Source organism: Monodelphis domestica, chromosome 7 (assembly GCF_027887165.1).
Source record: "Monodelphis domestica isolate mMonDom1 chromosome 7, mMonDom1.pri, whole genome shotgun sequence".
NCBI lineage: Eukaryota > Metazoa > Chordata > Mammalia > Didelphimorphia > Didelphidae > Monodelphis > Monodelphis domestica.
Window position 1 is genome coordinate 135,168,297 of NC_077233.1, and position 23,290 is coordinate 135,191,586.

At 37.9% G+C, this 23,290-nt stretch overlaps 1 long non-coding RNA gene across 2 annotated transcripts in view; it reads left to right on the plus strand.

Moving 5' to 3' along the window:
- Nucleotides 1-248: 248 nt before the first annotated feature.
- LOC103105397 (uncharacterized) overlaps nt 249-23,290 on the plus strand; it is a 29,272-nt gene continuing 6,230 nt past the window's right edge. Inside the window, exons 1-4 of one of the 2 annotated variants that reach the window (XR_470358.2) lie at nt 249-373; nt 1,951-2,093; nt 19,010-19,094; nt 19,935-20,251. This is a non-coding gene — a long non-coding RNA (uncharacterized LOC103105397). Of the gene's footprint in view, nt 374-1,950; nt 2,094-19,009; nt 19,095-19,934; nt 20,252-23,290 lie in introns of those variants that run through there. The other variant, XR_001623580.2, reaches the window with a different exon arrangement.

The following is a 23,290-nucleotide window of genomic DNA, read 5'->3' on the forward strand; positions in this document are numbered from 1 at the left end:
AAGAGAGAAAAAAGGAATACGTATGAAGGGCCTTAGCCGAAAGGTCTAGACCTGATCTTAAGAGAGAGATCAGTCAGTCTTTAATCACTCACCACAAGATCTGTCCAAGCAAGAATATAGACACCAGTTCAGCCAGCCATCCTTCTCCAGAGAAGGATTCTTCTGACTGTCCTCAAGAGACTGTCCCAAGAACCTGTTTCCAGAGCTCTCTACAAACAGTCTCCTGGAAACAGTCTCTAAGGAGGCTATTGGGAGAGAGCTCTGAAGAGTCTCTAAGGAGGCTCTGAAAACAGTCTGAAGGAGGCTGACTCTGGCTGGAACTCCCTCTGAGGAGACTCTGTCCCTCTGAATCCTTGCTTGGACAGATCTTGTGGTGAGTGATTAAGGACTGACTGATCTCTCTCTTAAGACTCAGGTTTAGGGGGCAGCTGGGTAGCTCAGTGGATTGAGAGCCAAGCCTAGAGATGGGAGGTCCTGGGTTCAAATCTGGCCTCAGGCACTTCCCAGCTGTGTGACCCTGGGCAAGTCACTTGACCCCCATTGCCTAGCCCTTACCACTCTTCTGCCTTGGAGCCAATACACAGTACTGTCTCCAAGACGGAAGGTAAGGGTTTAAAAATAAAAAGACTCAGGTCTAGGCCATGTTGGCTTAAGGTCCTTTATACTTATTCTGTTCTTACTCTTTCTCTCTTTCTTTAATTCCTCATTGTATTAATTAATTAAAAATCTCTATAAAACCCAGTTGACTTGGGTGTATTTTAATAATTGGGAGTGTTTCCCTGGTGACCACCTTATATATATATATATATATATATATATATATATATATATATATATATATTGATTTTAAACAAGACAATGTCTTGAAACCATATTTTCTGCGGTCACAACTTACTCATCCACTCTTATATCTACTACAATTTAAGTCTTCTACTATTTTAATCACTACAATTTATGACCTCAAGTATTTTAACTCATACAACCTAATAAGGCAAATGGGAAGCTAGGTGGCACAGTGAATAGAGAGCCAGGCCTGGAGTCAGGAAGACTCACCTTTCTAGTTCAAATTTGAATTCAGACACTTATTGGCTGTGTGACCTGGGAAAGTCACTTAAGCCTGTATATCTTGGTTTTCTCATTTGTTAAATGAGCTGGAGAAGAAATGGTAAACCATTCCAGTGCCTTTGACAAGAAAACCCCAAATAAGGTCAGAGAGAATTGGACATGACTAAAAAGCAATTCAACAACAATAAAGCAAAAAGAGTAGTTCCTAACATCTCCCATTTATCAAACAATCAATCAAGTATTTATTAAGCCCCTGTTGAGTTGGGCATTGGACACACAAAGAAAATCAAAAACAGTTCCTACCCTCAAGGAGTTTATAGTCTATCTGGGGAAGACAAATGTGTGTGTGTGTGTGTGTGTGTGTGTGTGTGTGTGTGTGTGTGTGTGTGTGTGTAATAAAGAAAGAGTAATTTGCAAGAGAGGGAAAGAACTATGGGATGGGAGGTAGGGATGAAGCAATCAGGAAACACAATGCTTTGACACACAAAAAAAAAGTAACTCTCAAAAGAGGGGAAAGAAAATCTATCTTTAAGATAAATGTGGTATTGGCCCAATGTTGAATTTGTTGTTTGGTTGTATCCAATTCTTCCTGATTCCATTTGGAGTTTTCTTGGCAAAGATGGTGAAATGGTTTGCCAGTTCCTTCTCTACCTCATTTTACAGATGAAGAAACTGTGCAAACGAAGTTAAGGGACTAGTCCAGGGTCACCCAGCTAGTAAGTGTGTGAAGTCAGACTTGAATTCTGTAAGATGAGTCTTCCTGACTCAAGGCCTGGCATTCTCCCCATTGTGCCACCTAGCTGCCCATCCGTATTGAATCCATATTGAATATCCCCTATTTATTTTCCTCGTTTTCTTTTCCATTTAAAACACTCTTCTTTTTAGGTAATATGTGTTCAAAGGAAGAGAAGAGAAGAGAAGAGCCAAAAGTGAAAGAAAATCAATTCTGAAATCTAAATACATGAAGTAACTACAGTAAGGATGGAGAGGACTTTTGGCAGACTTTTGGCAGAGTATAAATTCCTAATGTGAGTCATTGTACATGAAGTTTAGCAGCTCAGCTACTGTATCTGTAAACAAAGTAAGCTAAAAGATTGGGTTCTCTAAAGGAATTTATGGGCAGTCCTGCTGATCAATAGCCAAAAAGCTCTGTATCTCTAGCCTAACTGCCTCAAAATAATTTTTCCTACACAAATTTCCAAACTTAATAAAATGCAAATACTAGAACAAAAAATACTCTATAGAAAATGAGTGGATAGAGCACCAGACCTGGAGTCAGGAGGACTTGGGTTCAAATCTGAATCCAATCACTTCCTAGCTGTGTGGTCTTGGGCAAATCATTTAATTCCAACTACCTAGTCCTTGCCACTCTTCTGTCTCAGAACTGATACTAAGATAGAAAGTAAGGGTTTTGCAAAAAAAAAAAATTAATTTGATTTTAAAGAATCTAAGTCATCATCAGTTTTGATATGCACAGGCAACTTGTAAATGTTCCCAGCCAAGTTGTTAGTCACTTAACTATCAGGCATTTGGTCAACCACATGGACTGCATGTCCAATGGGTGTATGTGGAGACACCCTTTAGGAATCCTACGAATTCTATATCTACCAGCTGGAATAAAATATTTCTCTCTCCTTTCTCTTTTCTTTTCTTTAAAACCTTTACCTTCTGCCTTAGAATTGATCCTAAGTATTGGTTCTGAGGTTCAGAAGAACAATGAGGGAAATGGAGGCAAATAAAATTAAATAACTTGCCCAGAGTCATACATTCTTCCCCTTTTCAAGCCCCAAGCCACAACAGCTTTTTATAAGGATTTACTTCAAGGGGAAAATCAAATTAAGACATAAAACAGTAATGAAAAAAGAGTACTCCATTGTTAACTGACCAATATACTTGGCTGATATTAAACTTTTGAATCTAAGCTAGGAATGAAACTCTTCAGAATTCCAATAAGGCCCCACAAGTCTAATCTGCCATCTTTGTCCAGGATCAACACAGCTTTCTCTCTCAAACTTCCTCCATCATCTTCCCAAAATGTTCTTTGTGGTACTTTTCCCAGAAAAGAAATAACTTGCCCAGGGTCACATACTCCCTTCATATAAAAGGGATTTACTGTATCTGTAACAGTAATAAACATACAGTAATAACAGCAATAAAATGTATATCTGCCTTTTACCTATTGTTATATAATGCTATGGGGCAGCTAGGTGGCATAGTGGACACAGCACAGGACCTGAAGTCAGGAAGATTCATTCATCTTCCTGAGCTCAATCTGGCCTCAAACACTAGCTGTGTGACCTTGGGCAAGTCACTTACCCCTGTTTTCCTCCATTTCCTCATCTGTAAAATGAGCTGGAGAAGGAATTGGTAAATCGCTCCTGTATTTCTGCCAAAAAAAACCCAAATGGGTCACAAAAGGCAGACAAGCTCATGGGTAGGGCAAGTTAACATAAAAATGATAATCCTACACAAATTAATTTACTTATTTAGTGCCATACCCTTTGAACTACCAAAAAACTTTTTAATTGAATTAGAAAAAACCATAACAAAGTTCATTTGGAAGAACAAAAGATCAAAGATATGCAAGGAATTCATGAAAAAAAATGCGAAGGAAGGTGGATCTCAAACAATACTATAAAGCAGTGGTCATCAAAACAATATCGTCCTGGCTAAGACACAGAAAGGAGAATCAGTGGACTAGACTTGGGGAATGTGACCTCAGCAAGACAGTCTATGATAAGCCCAAATATTCCAGCTTTGGGGAGAAAAATCCATTATTTGATAAAAAACTGCTGGGAAAATCAAAAGACATTATGGGAGAGATTAGGTTTGAATCAACATCTCACACCTTACACCAAGATAAATTCAGAATGGACGAATGACTTGAATATAAAGAAGGAAACTATAAGTAAATTAGGTGAACACAGAATAGTATACATGTCAGATCTTTGGGAAAGGAAAGACTTTAATACCAAGCAAGAGTTAGAAAAAAATCACAAAATATAAAATAAATAATTTTGATTATATCAAATTAAATTTTTGTACAAACAAAACCAATGCATCCAAAATTAGAAAGGAAGCAACAAATTGGGAAACAATTTTTATAACAAAAACCTCTGACAAAGGTCTAATTACTCAAATTTATAAAGAGCTTAATCAATTGTACAAAAAATCAAGCCATTCTCCAATTGATAAATGGGCAAGGGACATGAATAGGCAATTTTCAGTTAAAGAAATCAAAACTATTAATAAGCACATGAAAAAGTGTTCTAAATCTCTTATAAGCCGAGAGATGCAAATCAAAACAACTCTGAGGTATCACCTCACACATAGAAGATTGGCTAACATGACAGCAATGGAAAGTAATTAATGTTGGAGGGGATTGTGGCAAAGTTGGGACATTAATGCACTGCTGGTGGAGTTGTGAATTGATCCAACTATTCTGGATGACAATTTGGAATTATGCCCAAAGGGCGCCCTTTGACCCAGCCATAGCACTGCTGGGTTTGTACCCCAAGGAGATAATAAGGAAAAAGACCTGTACAAGAATATTCATAGCTGCGCTCTTTGTGGTGGCCAAAAATTGGAAAATGAGGGGATGCCCTTCAATTGGCAAATGGCTGAACAAATTGTGGTATATGTTGGTGATAAGATACTATTGTGTTCAAAGGAATAATAAACTGGACGAATTCCATGTGGACTGGAACAACCTCCAGGAAGTGATGCAGAGTGAAAGAAGCAGAACCAGGAGAACATTGTACACAGAGACCAATACACTGTGGTACAATCGAATGTAATGGACTTCTCCATTAGCGACAATGCATTGATCCTGAACAACTTGGAGGGATCTATAAGAAAGAACACTATCCACATTCTGAGGAAACACTGTGGGAGTAGAAACACAGAAGAAAAACAACTGCTTGAATACATGGGTTGAGGGGGATATGATTGGGGATGTAGACTCTGGGTGATCATCCTAGTGCAAACATGAACAACATGGAAATAGGTTCTGATCAAGGACACATGTAAAACCCAGTGGAATTGCGCGTCGGCTACGGGAAGGGTGAGGATGGGGAGGGAGGGAAAGAATATGATTCTTGTAACCAAGGAATAATGTTCTAAATTGACTAAATTTAAAAAAAAATAAAGAAAAAAACCCCAAGAGGTAGACAAATGATTGAACCAAATATAATGTTGCCCTCCGAAATACACAAGAGATATCTCATCACAGTAGAACCCCACAGAGAGGGATAAAATAGAAATCTTAGATAATACCTGCCAGTTAAAGAACTTGACTCTAGCTAAAGAAGATGATTGAGAAAGAATTTATTTCAGATACAGGGGAAAAGTTCCTACCAAAACTGTCCAAAACTGAAATGGGCTGCCTCAGAAGGCAATGAGTTTCCTGTCACTGGAAGGCTTCAGGCAAAGGCTAAGTGATCTTTAGATGGTAGAAAAAATCTTTCTTGTCTGTGTATTACATGACTGTTGAGGTAGGTTCCTTCCCACTCAAAATTTCCATGATTTTTGTGTTGTTGTGAGAGCATGCTCTAGGAAGGTCTGCCTTGACAAAGTTCATCCTTAATCCTACCCTCACCACAATCCCTATCACCAACAAATAATAACTGATGCTTACACTTTCTGAAGCAGCTAGGTAGCACAGTCAATAAAGGTACAGGATTGAAAGACAGAAAGGCATCTTCCTGAGTTCAAATCTGACCTCAGATGCCTACTTACTGTGTGGCCCTGGGCAAGTCACTTAACCCTATTTACCTCAATTTCCTCATCTGTAAAATGGGCTAAAGGAAAAAAATGGCAAACCAGTCTAGTAATGGTTGCCAGGAAGACCCCAAATGCAGTCATGAAGAGTTGTACATGACTGAAAACAACTGAAGAGTACCTTAAGGTTTTCAAAAGGCTTTAATATACAATATCTCATTTGACAAGATATGGAGTGGTCTCATCCTGCCCCTGGGCTTCCCAGGGCAACTCACCCAGGTCTATCTTCCTTGAGCAACCCCCAGTGCCCCTCTGTCTACCAAATGACAAGTTCCTTGTCCTTAGTCTCATTCTCTGAGGGACTTGCTACTGATAGATTAGCACAAATTTGAATGAACACATTTATACTAGAGTGTTGATCACTGACAAGGGTCAGTCTCATCTGAAGGCAAATTTTAACACTCACTAACTTCACTGTGCCTGAAGCAGAAGAATAAAGCCTTGAGAATGGGAACCTCAACAACAAAAGCTAGAGAAGATCGCTTTAAGGAGAGGGGATCTTCATTGTTAAAATTAATTTATTGTTATTATTAATATTCCAAATGTTTAAAAATCCAAACAAAATAAGCATTTCCACATATAAAGAACAAGAAGAGACTACACTAGTAAAATCATAACCCCCCCTATATGTTTAACTTCCTTTTCTTCATATGTACATAACAGAGCCCATTCACACGGGTCCCAAGTCTTCCCCACATTCCCCACATCACATAGGATATTGTCAGGGAGGCCAACATATTCATATAAATTAAGTCTTTCATGTTTTATCTTGCTATGCACTTGGAGGTAAAACTCTCCACTTATTCTTCCAGTTATTCTGTGGCTATGTATCATGTTCTCTTGGTCCTACTCATTTTGCTGTTCATTATCTCACATAGTTCTTTCCAGTTTTTTTTTTTTATCAGCTTGTTCATCATTTCTTATGATACAGTAATATTCCATCACAATCATATGCCACAATTTGTTTAGCCACTCCCCAATTGATGGGCATCCGGGAGGGGAGTTTTGGCCAGTAGCCCTCAGCCAGAGCCAAAGGTGGATTCTTCCTGTACATAGATATAAAGCCAATCCCACTGGCTTGCAAATACATCATAAAAGATGTATTTTCATCAAGTTCATCAAGAACTGATAAATCCCTGAGGACAAATTAATATTGCAAAGTAAGCAGCTAAATATGAAAATAAGAGCAAGGGGACTAAGACAGGGGAAGTTAACCAATTAACATTAAGAAACCTGATTGGGGGCAACTGGGTGACTCAGTGGATGGAGAGCCAGTCCTAGAGATGGGAGGTCCTGGATTTAAATCTGGCCTCAGATACTTCCTAGCTGTGTGACCCTGGGCAAGTCACTTCATCCCCATTGCCTATCTCTTTCTGCTCTTCTGCCTTAGACCATCTGGCCTTATCTAAGAAGATAAGAATTTAAAAAAATTTTTTTTGTAAAAAAAGATAAAAAGGATTGGGGAGTGGCTGGTAGTTTCTTGGCATATGACACAAAGAAATCCTAATCTGAGGAGGTGAGAGTTTCTGAGTTGATTTCAACTGGTAGGATTATGAGTTTTTAGAAATCAGGGTCTGGGAGGAGCTCCCAGATGTCCCTACTCTCCACTCTCCAATCTGAGGGAGAAAAAGGCCCAAGGGGCACGGGTTGCTGAGGCAGTGTAAGTTTCAGAGTTGATTTAATCTTGCAGATTGGTGAGTGTCTGGAGATCATGAAAGTACGAGAAAGTAGTCAAGTGGGAAATGATGGGGAATTGGGGTCTCTCAAGTCCCAGCCCAGTTCTCTGATATCTGTGCAGTGCTCTCTCAGAATTAAAAGGAAACCCAAAAACCATCTAGTACAACCCAGATTTGACCAATACATCCCTCCACAATAGACATAGTAAGTGGTCATTCAGCTTGTGGTTAAAGATTTAAAGTGAAGGGAAAAAAGGGGAGTTACTACATTTCAAGGTGACCATAATATCTCCCCTCTATATCTCTTTTTCAGATTTAAGATCTCTATTTTCTCCAACTTATATTTATATATATATACATATATGTAGGTATATGTTGATATATAAATATACATCTTGATATATCAATATACATATAGAGAGATTAATATACATGATATATATCTATAAGAAAGAAAGAAGGAAGGAAGGAAGGAAGGAAGGAAGGAAGGAAGGAAGGAAGGAAGGAAGGAAGGAAGGAAGGAAGGAAGGAAGGAAGGAAGGAAGGAAGGAAGGAAGGAAGAGAGAGAGAGAGAGAAAGAAAGAGAAAGAGAGAAGGAGAGAAAGAGAGAGAGAAAGAAAGAAAGAAAGAAAGAAAGAAAGAAAGAAAGAAAGAAAGAAAGAAAGAAAGAAAGAAAGAAAGAAAGAAAGAAAGAAAGAAAGAAAGAAAGAAAGAAAGAAAGAAAGAAAGAAAGAAAGAAAGAAAGAAAGAAAGAAAGAAAGAAAGAAAGAAAGAAAGAAAGAAAGAAAGAAAGAAAGAAAGAAAGAAAGAAAGAAAGAAAGAGAGAGAAAAAGGGGGAGGGAGGGAGGAAGGGGGGAAGGGAGGGAGATGAATAGAGTATTAGAAAGCCTCAAAGTCCTTGCCCTCCTATTCACTTTCCTCTAATACTATGACTCTTTTCAATGCCCTTACTAAAATATGGTACCCTGAAAATGAATACATTTCAAAATAGATGATCTCACCTGGGCAGCATATTAGGAGATTGATCATCACCTCTCTATTCCTGGACCTCATACCTCTCTTCAAGTAACCTAAGTTCATGATTGCTTCCTTGAGTGCCGTATTGCATCACTGACTTATATTGAATTTGCAGTCCACTAACACTCCCAGATCATTTTCAGAAAAACTGTTCTCTAACCACATCTCCCCCCACACACACACACACATTCATTACCTATGAAGTTGATTTTTTTGAACCATAGTAAAATTATAACTATGACAGAGAGATCCAGGTTTTGCCCCAACGTCCCAGAATTTAGAGTGCTGACAACACATACTCCTGTAAAGCCTTTAAACTCCTTTAAAGAAATAACTAAGTTTAGTTCCTGGTTAGTAAGAATAAGTTAGTTTAAAAAAAGGAAGCTGCCTGATTGCCCATTTTCAACTGAATTTTTCTCAGTTTGATCATCCTTCATTTCCCCCCATCTCTTGCCATGACTGCTGCCCGTGGCTACTCATGGAAGTAACTGACCCGGGGTCTCTGTTTCCCCTACCAGGAGGTAGGATCTCTTTCTCATCACACAACTGACTTTATCTTTAAAAGTTTACTTACAGAGATATTTCATACTATTTGACCTGAACATGTTTTATGAAGTCAATTTTTTGTTCCAAAATTGCAAGTTACAGTTTTGAACACAAATGTAGGACATTTCTATCAATTAAATTTCTTCATCTTAGTAACAATTCTTTCCAACATTCTGGTTTGTCAAGAATTTTTGGATCATTATTCTGTCATGGAACGCATTCTCTCTTCTTGGAATCCACATTTTGAAATCTCATCTCAAGCACTACCTTATACATAAGGTTTTTCCAGATCCTCTCCCCATCTACCCTAGCAGCTATAAGTGCCTCACCCAAATATATAGCCTTGAATTTATTTTGTCTGTATATTATGTATACTTTTATAATTACATGGTATCTCTTCTCACTAGAATTAAGTTTCTTGATGGCAGGTACTGTTGTGGTTATATCTACTAGTTCCTTCAATACCCTGGCATGTTATTTATCTGGGCTGGGGGACTTAAATTTGTCAAAGGAAGCAATATGTGATCATTTGCTATCTGCTTATCTGTTCTGTTTTACCTCCCTGTTATCCATTTTTGTTCTATTCTTTCTAGCCTATAAATTATTATTCTTGGAAGAGAAAATAGAAACAAAATAATTATTTTCCTCTCCTTTCATGAATATTCAATCTAACCACCCAGTGCTCCTTCTTTCATACTCTTTTCCCCTCAATTTAGGACCATATTACCATAGTATAGGCAAGCTGAATTTGCCTCTAAGGGCCATTCCATACAACATGCTTACAGTTGCTTTTTCTAGTTCTAATTGACATTGTCAAATCTTTGGGACCCACTTCCAGCCACGCATGACCCAGGGTGGACACCAATGAGAGGACTGGCACAAAACTGGCCACAATCAGAATACATGAACCAGGAGTTATATGACAAGTACAGAGCCAAGGTAAAATGTAAGAAGTTCCTTTAACAATTCAACAAAATACTTTATGATGTGATATCATTTAAGTATCATTTTTCCAATAGATTATAACAGTCATTTTAAATTAAAAAGTAGATTACTAGATCATATGTTGTTTGTTTTGGTCAACTACATGCTTGTGTATTCTGCACTTCATGTTCTTTTTGTGTATAGGAATAAATTCCAGTCCCATACCTGATTCACATTGCACATTCTACTCCTCTATGTATAGCCATAACTTTACCAATCTGCAAAATTGTCTCTCGAGTGACTAGATTGGATGTTAAAAAGTTGAAAAGTATGTGAATAGGGAGACTATCACCTTCTTATTAAAGGTTCCCCAATATTAAGCCTACTTCAAATTAAATGCCTAGAATAAGCACAGTCACCTAGTATTCTAGGCCCTGCAAACACAGGGATGGTTCATTAAGGTTAGAATAGATTTAGAGCCTAATGGGACTTTAAAGGTCATCTAACCCAACTCCTTTATTTTACAGTTGAGGAAACTGAGACACATAGAATAAAAGACATCCTTTTAGTTGTGCTTTGCAGTACTCATCAGCTTTATCTCATTTGAAGTTTCAGCATGTCTGGCCTGATTTTTACCACACCATGTCACACTTCTAGAATAACATTCCATTACCTATCCCCTGCTTTAAAGTTCTGCACATGCCTTTTAAAAATCTAAATTGGCTAATGAGTTCACCATGCAACCCCACTGGTCTCTTTAGATAGTTCCCACTTATTTTATTCAGCAAAATTGTTTCTCTTTTTGTCTCTGAAATTTTATACTTGACTCCTTACTATCTATCCCCCAAGGGCTGGCTTCCCCTGCAGGGAAATTTAGCTATGCTTTCTCCAAACCCTTTGAAATCTGCTTTCCTAAAATCTAAGATACATGTCAGACTACATCCACCATCCTATAACTTATTTCCAAGATACAGATATACATATACATATAGGGAGAGATACACACATATGTAAGTATATTATATATATGCATATATATATATATATATATATATATATATAACTTACAACTCCCTTAATCAAGTGATTCTGCTCCTCCCAGTCCAGCTGATGAAATCACAATAGGACAAGTAACAAAGTAATAGGGGGTTAGTTTAAATGAGGTACAAAGAAGAGTTTTCACTCTGTTACTCCTTTAAAAGATGTGAAAAAATTCTCCTTGACAGAAAGCGAGGGCAGCTAACAATTAATATCTAGATAAATAGATAGGCAGATGGACAGACAGACAGATGGATGGACAGAAGGATAGATAGATGGAGAGAGACAGACAGATAGATGTTATAGATATAGATGTATCTATCAATGGTTAGCTGCCCTCCAATTATATACATATGATACACACACACACACACACACACACACACACACACACACACACACGGTTGTTATCTTTCCTTCTTAAAGAGGACCAAAATGACATCACTATGTCAGCATCAATGTACGGTGTGTCTGACAGTGACTGATCAGACCAATGCAAGTTCAGAAGACTCTACCACAGGTTGGGTACAAATAGCCTATGGATGATGGAGATGACTCTAAATTTGTAGATCTCATGTTTCTTTTGATCTGCCCCAATTTTGCTTGGCTCATAGGGCTGTGACAGAGACTGGCACTAGAGAAGAAGTGCCAGGCTGAAGAGTATATGAAATTGATCACCTCAACAGGGGAGGGGCCCCAGGAGTGAACTTCCTGAGGAGAGACTCTGGCTGGAGAACTGTGAGTCTCTCAGTCTTGAGACATCGAAGAGAGAAGGTGGATAAAGGCTTACTCCTGAGGGTTACCCACTTTTCCTGCTGGTGACTGGACATCTTTCCCCCAACACTTTCCAACTGAAGAGACTTTCTGAAGAGAAACCTGAGCAGACTTTACCTCAACTCCTGTTGCACAGGGGTGAGTCAACATGACTTTCTCTCAGGGGGACTCAGGCTGCCAAGGCCTGAGATCCCCCCAAACTTGAGGAGGGAGGAAAAGGGTTTAGATAGAGACAGGGACCCCCTTTTCCCACTTTCCTTTTCCCATTCTTCCCTGTCCGTTATTTCCTTTTGTAGTACTGATTGGGTTAACATTAAAAAGTTATCTGTTCCCCAAACTGAGTGTGAGTGAACGGATCAAGGGGAGACCCTTTGGTCTCGAGTAGTGGAGGGGGGACAAGAGGGACAAGAGCAAATTGGGGAGAGCAGCTTTAGCTAAGGAGAGAAGGCAGAAGGGGGAAAATCTTCAAGCCCCCTCTCCTCTCTCTGAGGCAACCCATTACATCTGCTGTCTCCCCTGAACCCCGTTTTGTGGGAAGGGGGGTTCTCCTCTCTTTCCCTCTCTATGCCTCAGGGTATAAGCCTCCCCTCAGGGTACAATCCCTTCTTCTTTTTAAACAGTTGGCACCGCAGATTTATAAGGACCCCATTTATTAAAAAAAAAAAAACTTTAGTGACTAACTGTCACCAACTGCCATCAACTGTCAGTTGTCAATTACAACTCCTGAGGTGAGCAGCCTTTGTCACTGACTCTGCCTAGCAGTTTCCACACAGGATCAAAACATCTTGATTCTTGGGGGGCGGGGAGAGAACAAGTCAGTTACCAACTGCCACTCTGGTCAGTTACTAAACTGAGAGAGAGTCTATTGTAAAAGGGAAACTGTACTATCTAGCTAGAAGCAAAGCTTGTGGGGACAACAACCATTTTCTAATTGTTAACTCCTGACAGAGCCTAGAAAAGATCTAATGGGGAACATGTTACAACTACTTCTATGGTCAACTGTGCTAGGAATAATTGCCATTTATTGGGGCTACTGTATCATTTATAATACAGTGGTAGGGAGGATAGACAATGTTTGGGGGACATTAACCAATATGACTATGGGATGGACACAGTTGCCAATGAATTATCTAAATGTGAATTACCTCTGGCAAATCATACCCCAAGTCTATTTTGTGTTCATGGCAGTGACTAACATCTTAAAGAATATCAAAGCTGGTGCCAACTTGATTTTCCAAAAGAAAACTGTACATGTTCTAGTCATTGATAATAGATTAGACATTGTTTGGTCAGATCCCTCTTATAACTGAGATGTACCTGGATTACATGCAGAGAAAACAAGGCATGGGTAAGGGAACCGACGAGGACACTGGGGACATAATGAGACAGACTATTAAGGACTATGTAGTTACTAATACTAATACTGAGATACCATTAGGTGCAGTAGGGGGAAATGACCTTGCCAATAACATACAGGAACCAATTGCATCTGCTAACAATATTGCAAATGCATCAAAGCTCAAAAGATTATGCCTTTGCACGATGTAGCTAAGGTCACTGATAACTCTGGCATTTTACATGCAAAGGTTCATAAGTCATTCACCACCCTTGACTTAGAGTCTTTACGTAACGTAAGACTAAATTTTTATTAGAGCCTCATCTCACAATTAAAGAACTGAAAAGAGCATTTTGCCTCTATGAACCAGATTTTGAGGATGTAGAAATTCTTTTATCTGAACTTTTTACACCCCAGGAATATAAGAATTTTATTGAGCAAATTAGAAAAGATTCCTCACTCACGAGCTGGCCAGAAGTTTTTGAGGATCTGGATTTTTCTAATCCAAGATCAATGGCTTATCTTAGAAAATGCCATGAGAATCTATTGCAAGGAATTAAGCAATTGTCAGAAAGACCCAGTGCATGGGGAAAATTTGACAGATTAACCCAAGAAAAAAAATGAACACCCAAGTACATTTATCGATCGCCTTATTGAAAAATCTGAGGGACTGTCAAGTTTTAGCCCTGAATCAACAGAAGCAGAAGTACACGTGAGGAGACAATTTCTCAAGGGCTGTGATAAACACTTGAGGGATTATTAAGGAACTATTGCCCTAAGTTTGACACCATCTCACTTAATGAACTTAGAGATACAGCCACCTATGTTCATGATAACAAGGTAGATCAAGAAAGAGAAAAGAATAATCTAAAGGAAAAGCTCCAAGAGACCTCTGAAATATTAAGGCAAAAAGAATTAGAGGAGGTTAAGAACCTGGCTACAATTAAAACATTTAACAGACAAAAAACACAGTATAGAGAGACACCCCAAAGTCAACAGATGTTGCAGAGAGATACCAGGACTTGCTTTTTGTGTTCTCGTCAAGGACACATAGTAAGAAACTGCCCGATGAAACATCACTACGAACAGGGCCAAAATGAGAGAGATAGGAAAGGTCAAAATGCATATTATCAGAGAAAAGTATATAATAACAAAAACTATAGGAGACAGGATTCAAATAGCAAGCAGTGTTGCTCTCACTGCAGACTTAAAGAACAGGAGACCCCAGACCTGAAATCCATGGAAGCAGCAATAGCTTCTGGAGAAAAACCCCATTATTCAGAAGTTGTGGAGAGAAATAAGCATTATACCGCATGATGCCAGGTCCTAGCATTATCTAATGAAAATGAGATGAATTTGGAATGTACCCCAGGGAGGAAACATGAGAGCATAAGCATAAAGTGCACAAAGGGAGATGGTAAAAAGGAAAAAGAAAACTTTAAAATTTTAGTGGTGAAGAAACAAAGAGTTGGGCAAGATGGCAAGGGAAGCAACTTAAGTACAAAACAAAAAGCTATTATTGATGTGGAAAATGAAATTGCACAGATAATAGCAGACATGAAACATGACATTTATGGTTCACAATACATGGGTACACAAAACTGTATGGAGAAAAGCAAGGAACAGATTAAATCCTTTTTGGAAAATTTTTTTAGCTTGCAGAATGGATCTAGGCAGTAGAAAATCAAATGGGGCTAACAAATCTTTCAAACAGCAACTTAAGTATGCAGACCATTCTGACAAGATAGCTAAATGAAACATTGTTGCAAGAGACTTTGGAGCTGAAAAAATTATACATCTAAGAGGGGAAAGAAAGGAAACTGAGGGGAGAACTAACTTAAATTCAAAAGCCAAAGACTTTTACCCAAGAAATCCTCTAACACTCAAAGATACCAGTCCTGGGGATGGGTTTAGTACAGATCAACACCAAACTTCCAATGACTGTCTATTCCCTGAACCAGAGACTGCAAAACAATGTAAAGGAGTGGAACAGAAAAGTCTTTGATAGTGAACCCTCATCCAAGCAATTCTCAAACTGAAATTAATACAAACACAAACCTTTCCTCTGAACAATCTGTTAGTTCACAGACAGCAGTGGTCCAAAGTGATACAAGTACATTACAAACTCTGAGGCAAGAAAGTAAAAATGATAATAGGAAATCTGGGCATGTAAACACCATAATAGCTAATTTACAAGAAACTCCAGAACCATATCTTGGGACAGAAGTAGGAGAACAAAAGCACAAACCTCTCACTGATATAGGGGCAAGTGAATCTGTATTGAAGTCATTCCCAGAAGACACCACCATAGAGGGAATGGTTTCTATGTCAACAGATTCACAAGAGGGAGTAGATACACAAGAACTTGATCCAAAAGATATGATAGAACCTGTGCATTCCAGTAACATAATAGCAGATCTGCAGGAAGCAGTAAATCCACAAGAATCAAATTTGTCACCACAGAACTCAGAATTAGAGAATCCACTGGCAACAGATAGAAAAAAAAATGGGAAATACAGAAATCACTGAAATAGGGTCAGACCAAGACACAAAACCTGGATTAACAACACCTGACACAGAATTACAACAGGTCACTGAACGAAAGCTAATGAAAGACCTAGAGAGTACAGAAATCAGTGACCCAGATGATACAGTACTAAATGGTACAATAATAGTTGAACAAAACAGTGATGAAGAACGAGAACCTTATGATTACATTAAGCTTTATGATAAGGTTCATAAAAATTTAGATGAATGGGACACAAATTGGCATAGTGAACACCTGAATTCAGAAAAAACAAGCTTTTCTGATTCTGATTCAGCAATTGAAAACATAGGTAACTCATTATCAGTACAGGAAATACTGTATATTACAGCAATCAGTAGTTTTGAAGAATTTTGTAAGAAATATTACTTAGGAGACAGTGACACTGAATTGGAAGTAATATGATAGAGAACTTGGTACCAGGACTGGTTTGAGTTCTATAGGGTAACAAACAACACAAAACCTTATAAGAACCCAGACTGGTACTAGGCATAAGATCTGACACATGACCCACAAAGAAACTTTAATCAAATCAGGAAAACCCCTAAGCCCATAGTGACAATACCTGGCTGGAAAAAAAAAACTGAGACAAATCCATGAACCACAGTGAATGTAGATGAGAAACATCGAAGATGCTATTGGAGCATCTTACCCAAACAAAAATTATTACATGAAACAGAAATAGAATAACATCCAAGACAGATAGTATAAAGTTGGATTAGTTAGATCAGGGAGGATTAGTGTAGCCTATGAAATGCAGGAGAAGTGGTTCCTTGTGGAACCTGGGAGTTCATTTGGGTGGATTTGGAATCCCTTAGAATTATTAAACCTATATACAAATTTCAATCTCAAGCCTAGACTAAAATATCCCTAACCTCTACAATCAACCACATATGAATAGAATAATTGCCTTACAATCACACATTAAGAAAGATACCTACATTCATTACATAAAAAAAAAAAATCTCACTTGCACACATGAGGATGGCACAAACATCCTATATAAAGTTTCACTCACATGAATCAAACTATTCACTCTTACATGCACGCACGTTAATCTTACACACACGCATGATCCTGTTGTTCCAGATACCTGAGAGCATCTTTCAAGGTGAGACGACAGGCAAGTATGTATCCTGTAAAGGAGAAGGCACCCCGGACCTGTGACAAACTTCAAGCAATACCAAAGGATGAAAGATACACAGACAACTGGAAAGAACTTTGAATCAAAGACATTATGGGGAACGAACTTCAGGAAAATGGGTCACATAAGATTAATCGCCAATCATATCAACTTCACATATAGGGAAGTACATCCATATATACATTGGAATAAATATGCATCCACCACTACATATTTAGAACACAAACAAATTTCACATTGACATTAGGGGCTGTGCCATAACTAAGGACAGCCCATGAATTGTATATCTATAAATAAATCTCTACTACCAGAGGATATATATGTATATATGTATTTAAATAACATGTGGCATATGTAAATGTGTACAAATAGAAGACTTGTGTGTGTATATATATATATATCATAATAATAATCTAATCCAATAATATAGATAGAAAGGAGAGTTAAAATACTAACCGTTAATAGACAGGGACAGAGTAGTTTAGGGTGGAAAAGGGAATATTGTAACTAGAGAGGTAACATAGGGACAGAATAAATCAGATTTCATATATATGTATATATACCTATAAATATTATGAATTGTTACATTGGATTTCGTATTATATAAGGCATAGGATAGTTGAATTTTATTTAAGATTTATATTTTATATTGATTGCTAAAGGAATGACTTTTGTATTAAGAAATTATTATATTGTAAAAATTTTGTTGACACATAATCCTAACCCTCTTCCCACATCTCAGTCTTAGAATAAGATAGGAATTTATATTAGCAAATAGACAGATTAGGATAAGATTTATTGTTTTGGGAGGGAGAGGTTAGATTGGGAACAATAAATAGCATAGATAGATTAGAATAGACATAGAAGATAAGTGACTGGCATGGGCCAGGGTGGCACCACACGAACAACAAGAAATGGAGGATTTGTGATAGAGGCTGGCACTAGAGAAAAAGTGCCAGACTGAAGAGTATGTAAAATTGATCACCTCAACAGGGGAGGGGCCCCAGGAGTGAATTTCCTGAGGAGAGAAGACTCTGGCTGGAGAGCAGTGAGGATCTCTCCATCTTGAGATGTTGAAGAGAGAAGATGGATAAAGACTTTCTCCTGAGGGTTACCCATTTTTCCTGCTGGTGACTGGACATCTTTCCCCCTAACACTTCCCAATTGAAGAGACTTTCTGAAGAGAAACCTGAGCAGACTTTACCTCAACTCCTGTTGCACAGGGGTGAGTCAACCTGACTTTCTCTCACGGGGGCTCAGGCTGCCAAGGCCTGAGTTCCCCTCAAACTTGAGGAGGTAGGAAAAGGGTTTAGATAGAGACAGGGACCCCCTTTTCCCACTTTCCTTTTTCCATTCTTCCCTGCCCATTATTTCCTTTTGTAGTACCTGATTGGTTTAACATTAAAAAGTTATCTGTTCCCCAAGCTGAGTGTGAGTGAACGGATCAAGGGGAGACCCTTTGGTCTCGAGTAGTGGAGGGTGGATAAGAGGGACAAGAGCAAATTGGGGAGAGCAGCTTTAGCTAAGGAGAGAAAGCAGAAGCAGGAAAGTCTTCAAACCCCCTCTCGTCTCTCTGAGTCAACTCGTTACATCAGCTGACTCCCCTGTGGGAAAGGGTAGTTGGGGGGGGGGGTTCTTCTCTCTTCCCCCCTCTCCATACCAAAGGCCCAAGCCTCCCTGCAGGGATACAATCCCTTCCTCCTTTTATTTTTTCAAAACAGGGCACAGCCCCTTCTTTGATACAGACTTGACATGCTGGATGGTTCTATGCCAACATCTCCCATGTCTCAAAGTTGTTACCAAAGTTTTTCAAAGACACCTTTAGAGTGTCCTTGTATCACTTCTTTTGACCTCCATACAAGTTCATCATAAAATAGTCTTTTAGGTAAATGTGTTCAGCATTTGAATATGACCAACTCATTCAAGATACACTCTTAGCAATAGAGTTCAGCTTGAGAAAGAACCTCAGTGTCTCTTACCTTAACTTGTAGGTGATCTGCAGAATCTTCCTAAAATAATTCAGATGGAAGCAATTCAATTTCATCTCATGGTGCTGATATACTGTTCAGGTTTCAAAGCCATACACAATGAGGTCAGGACAATAGCTCTGTAGTCTTTGTTTGGTATGCAGCCTAATACCTCTTCTCTGCCACACTTTCCTTCAGAGCCTCCCGAACACTGAGCTAGCTCTGGCAATGCACCTGGCAATCTCATCATCTATCATTTCGCTGGAAAGTAAACTGCCACTTGGTAAGTGAACTTCTCCCCAACATTCACATTTCTCCATTTGCAATAATCAATGGTTCGACATATGAATAGTGTGGTGCTGGCTTGTGGAGAACCTCTTTTTTTCTTGTGTTGTGAGGCCAAAATTAACACAAGAGGCAGAGAATTGGTCCATATTCTGTTGCATCTCAGTCTCAGAGCCTACAGTGAGTGCATGGTCATCAGCAAATGAAATGTCATGTACCAACTATTCTTCCATTTTAGTCTTGGCTTGTAGCCTTAAATAATTTATTAAATTATTTGTTAAATAATTTATCATTAGTAGTAGCTGACCTTGATGCCCAAAACCTTATTTGCCTCATCTGTAAAATGAGCCAGAGAAGGAAATGACAAACCACTCCTGGATCTTTGCCAAAAAAACAAAACAACAACAACAACAAATGGGGTCATTCAGTCAGACTCAGCTGAAAATGACTCAACAACAAGAAAAGGCACAGTTTCGAGCCTACATATTAATCAGTATATGAGTGTCTTGAGCTTATTTCTTTACTGCATTTTACCCAAGCACGAGTAAGAAAAAAGACAGTATAGACGACTTAGAAAATAGATAAATTAAGCTGTCAAGAACACTTCAGTTCCAAAAACTAAATGTTAGCTAAAGTCAGATTTATGTTTTGATTGCAAATATTTACATATGAATGTATTGACTGAGCTTGGCTCTCTGAGGTGAAACTCAAAATTTATGAAATTCAAACAATTTCATTTGATAAAGCTACAATGGCCTGTAGTAAGGGTTCAATTAATTTGTTTATTTAAAATATAGAGTGAGGATAACTAATGAACTTGCTCATTCTTCCTTGCTAGGGGCCAAACATTTGAGATGAAATCCTATCTAATGGAGATATTCAAAGGACTATAAGGAAATTTTCATTTTTGCATATTGACAGAAGAAAAGAATAATGTACAAGCTCATAATTTAGGCTTCTGTTTATACTTCTATTATGAAGGCTAATTCATTTCTTAATGTGCAATAGATCTTAAGGGTTGATTGAAAGCAACACTACATGAAAGCATAATTGCGCTTTTCATGACATTGAAACATGATTGTGGAAGTTAAAATACTTTTTGTTTTCACTTATAACTACATATTATGTAAAACAACTAATAAAATGCCATAAAACTAAAAGTATGTAAGGAAAATTCAGGACTCTGTGTTTATTTACCCAATTTCAATCAGTTAATAAACATTTCTTAAGCACCTACTATGTGGCAGGCACTGTGCTAAGTCCCTGCTGTCAAGGAGTTCACAATCTAATGGGAGAGACCTCAAGCAAAGAAATATATCCAAACACGCTATATATGGTGTAAATAAAAAATAATTAAGGGGGGAAAAGCACTAGGGTTAAGGGGAGATACAAAAGTTTTCTTTTTGAAAATACAGTTTTAATTGAGCAGAAGACAGTGAAGCCAGTAGGCAGAGATGAGGAGGGAGAGCGTAAGAGACAGCCAAAGAAAATGTCCTGAACTAAGAGACAAAGTGTCTTGTTCATGAAACAGCAGAGGCCAATATCACTAAATCAAAGAAGATGTGTTAAGGAATAAGTATAAAAAAAAGGACAATGTCTGTCAGAGAAAATTTATTAATTATCTCCAAACACGAAGTGGGGGGTGGGGTGGAAGAGAGAGACAGAGAGATAGAGACAGAGACACAGAGAGAGAGAGACAGAGACAGAGACACAAAGACAGAGAGAGGGGGAGAGAGAGAGAGAGAGAGAGAGAGAGAGAGAGAGAGAGAGAGAGAGAGAGAGAGAGAGAGAGAGAGAGAGAGAGAGAGAGAGAGAGAGAGAGAGAGAGAGAGAGAACCAAAAGTCTTCCTGGTTGGCATTCTTTCTAAATGAAATCATAGCTATATTTTGATTAGGAAACAAAGAAAAAATTCTACAGAAAAATAAAATGAAGATACAAAATTCCATTTTAGAGTTTTGGGTTTCCTTTGAAAGGAATGTGGAAATGTCAGTCCTGGTAGTGCACCAAAGGAGATGATTTATTTTCATAGAAAAATAAGGTCAAGTTGTAGGGTCACTTCCCTTGATTTATCACCTCCATAATAAAACCAGAAGGCATTTCCTTTGGCATAAAAAGGGATATTCCCTCTCCAACCATTCCCTTTCAAGCATCACCTTTCAATGGAGTCAAAGGTAAATTCAAGAGATACTTCTCTTAATTGGATTAGACATTAGTATGTTCCAGCACTTAGTCTGATCAACACCCTAATCAGTTCTCAGAGAGTCTGGATTTCTTCCAGAACTTTGATTAACTTCCCTTTAGAAACTAGTTTGGTCTTTGCTATGAAGGAAACTGAGGACTTCATAGAAGGAGATTGTTTCCTTGGCAATGATGATTAAAAAGAGACTGACAGTTTATATATATATACATATATATACATATATATATATATTTACATTTATGAAGATTTCAGAAAAAGAGCCCAATTTGCTATATGTTCCACATTTGAACAAAACAGAACCCAATTCCTATTGACTAAGTATTTCTTACTGTTGTAAAGTTATCCAGCATTGTACTTAACCTCATAAATGATCAAATATTGACTGTGGTCTAAAAATGAAATATTCTTGAAAAGATTTTATTTCAAATCTTTTTTTAAGATTCATATAGGCATTTGCCAAAAACAATTATACAAATATGACTGCAAAATATCAAAATATGTATTTGAAGGTAGCATGTTATAGAAGAAAAGAGTCCTAGATCTGGAATCAGAAAAATCTAGATTCAAGTCCTGGTTCTGGAATTTACCACCTTGGTGTGACCTTGGACAACTTGACCTCAGTTTCCCCATTTTTAAAATTAAGAGCTTAAACTAGATGATACCTAAAGAACCTTTCAGCCATTAAAAATCAATGTTTCTATGATTATCTTTTTTTCCATTCCTTTAAATTAAAATATATATGTTCGTTTTTATTCTAACAATTATAATGACTGCCAGGATTAAGAGTCTGGACTATTGTGCATCTCCCTCTCTATCAAAAGACTCAAACTAATTCAAATGTGAAAAAAAAAGACTCATATGCTCTGGACTTGTACATTCAGTGTGGAATAGGTTTAGTCCTAGAGGAAACTGACCACCTAAAATTGGGATTAAACTCCTCAGATTCCTTTTCTCATATTTTTTGACCCACTGTGCCTCAGAGGAATATTTCTTAAAGCTTAAGTTTCTTTCATGTCTAGAATCTCTCCAAAGAGAGAGGAAGAAAGGAATTCAATGTGTAATATGTATAAGGTATGGGAAAGTTATTTATTTCTTATATCCAAAAGAAATGCCTAACAAAATGCCCATCCAAAACAAAATGCCTCAAGTTTCACTTCACAACCAGAAAATTAACAAAGATGGCAAACAATAAGAGGAATCCGTGTTAGCAGGATTGAGAAAAGAAAGGCTCACTAAAGCATTGATGATGGAGCTACTGATTTTGTATGACCATTCTGGAATCAATTGGGAAATGGCTAAACACGTTGTAACATATGGTTGTGATAGAATACCATAAAAAATGATGAGCAGGTTAATTTTTTTAAAGGATACAACTAGGTGGCTCAGTGGATTGAAAACCAGGCCTAGGGACAGGAGGGGTTTAAATCTGGCCTCAGGCACTTTCTAGCTGTATAAGTTGCTGATATATTTTAATATATTATTATATTTTCAAGTTGAGTAAGTCACTTAAACCCCATTGCCTCACCCTTACCATTCTTCTACCTTGGAACCAATACACAGTATTGATTCTAAAATGGAAGGTAAGAGTTTGGGGTTGTTGTTGTTTTTTAACAAACATGAAAAGGGCTACATGAAATGATAAAGATTGAAATAAACAAAACCAAGACAACATTATATACAGTAATAGAAATATTGTCTGAAGAATGACTCGTATATGTCCACATCCAGAAAAAGAACTGATAAATAGAAATAAGCAAAACATAGATTTACCAAATCCATCTATCTTTTTGTCAAATGATGCCTTCTCTAATAGGGGAGGGAGAGAAGGAGTTACCTGGGTATTTAATGTAACAAACAAATTAAATGAATTTCAATTAAAAAAAGCAATTTGGTATTATTCAAATCAAATACCCATACTTTTGACCCAGAGGCCCCATTGGTAGGCATAGAACTCAAGGAGGTCATTGACAAAAGTAAAACTCAGAGACCAGCC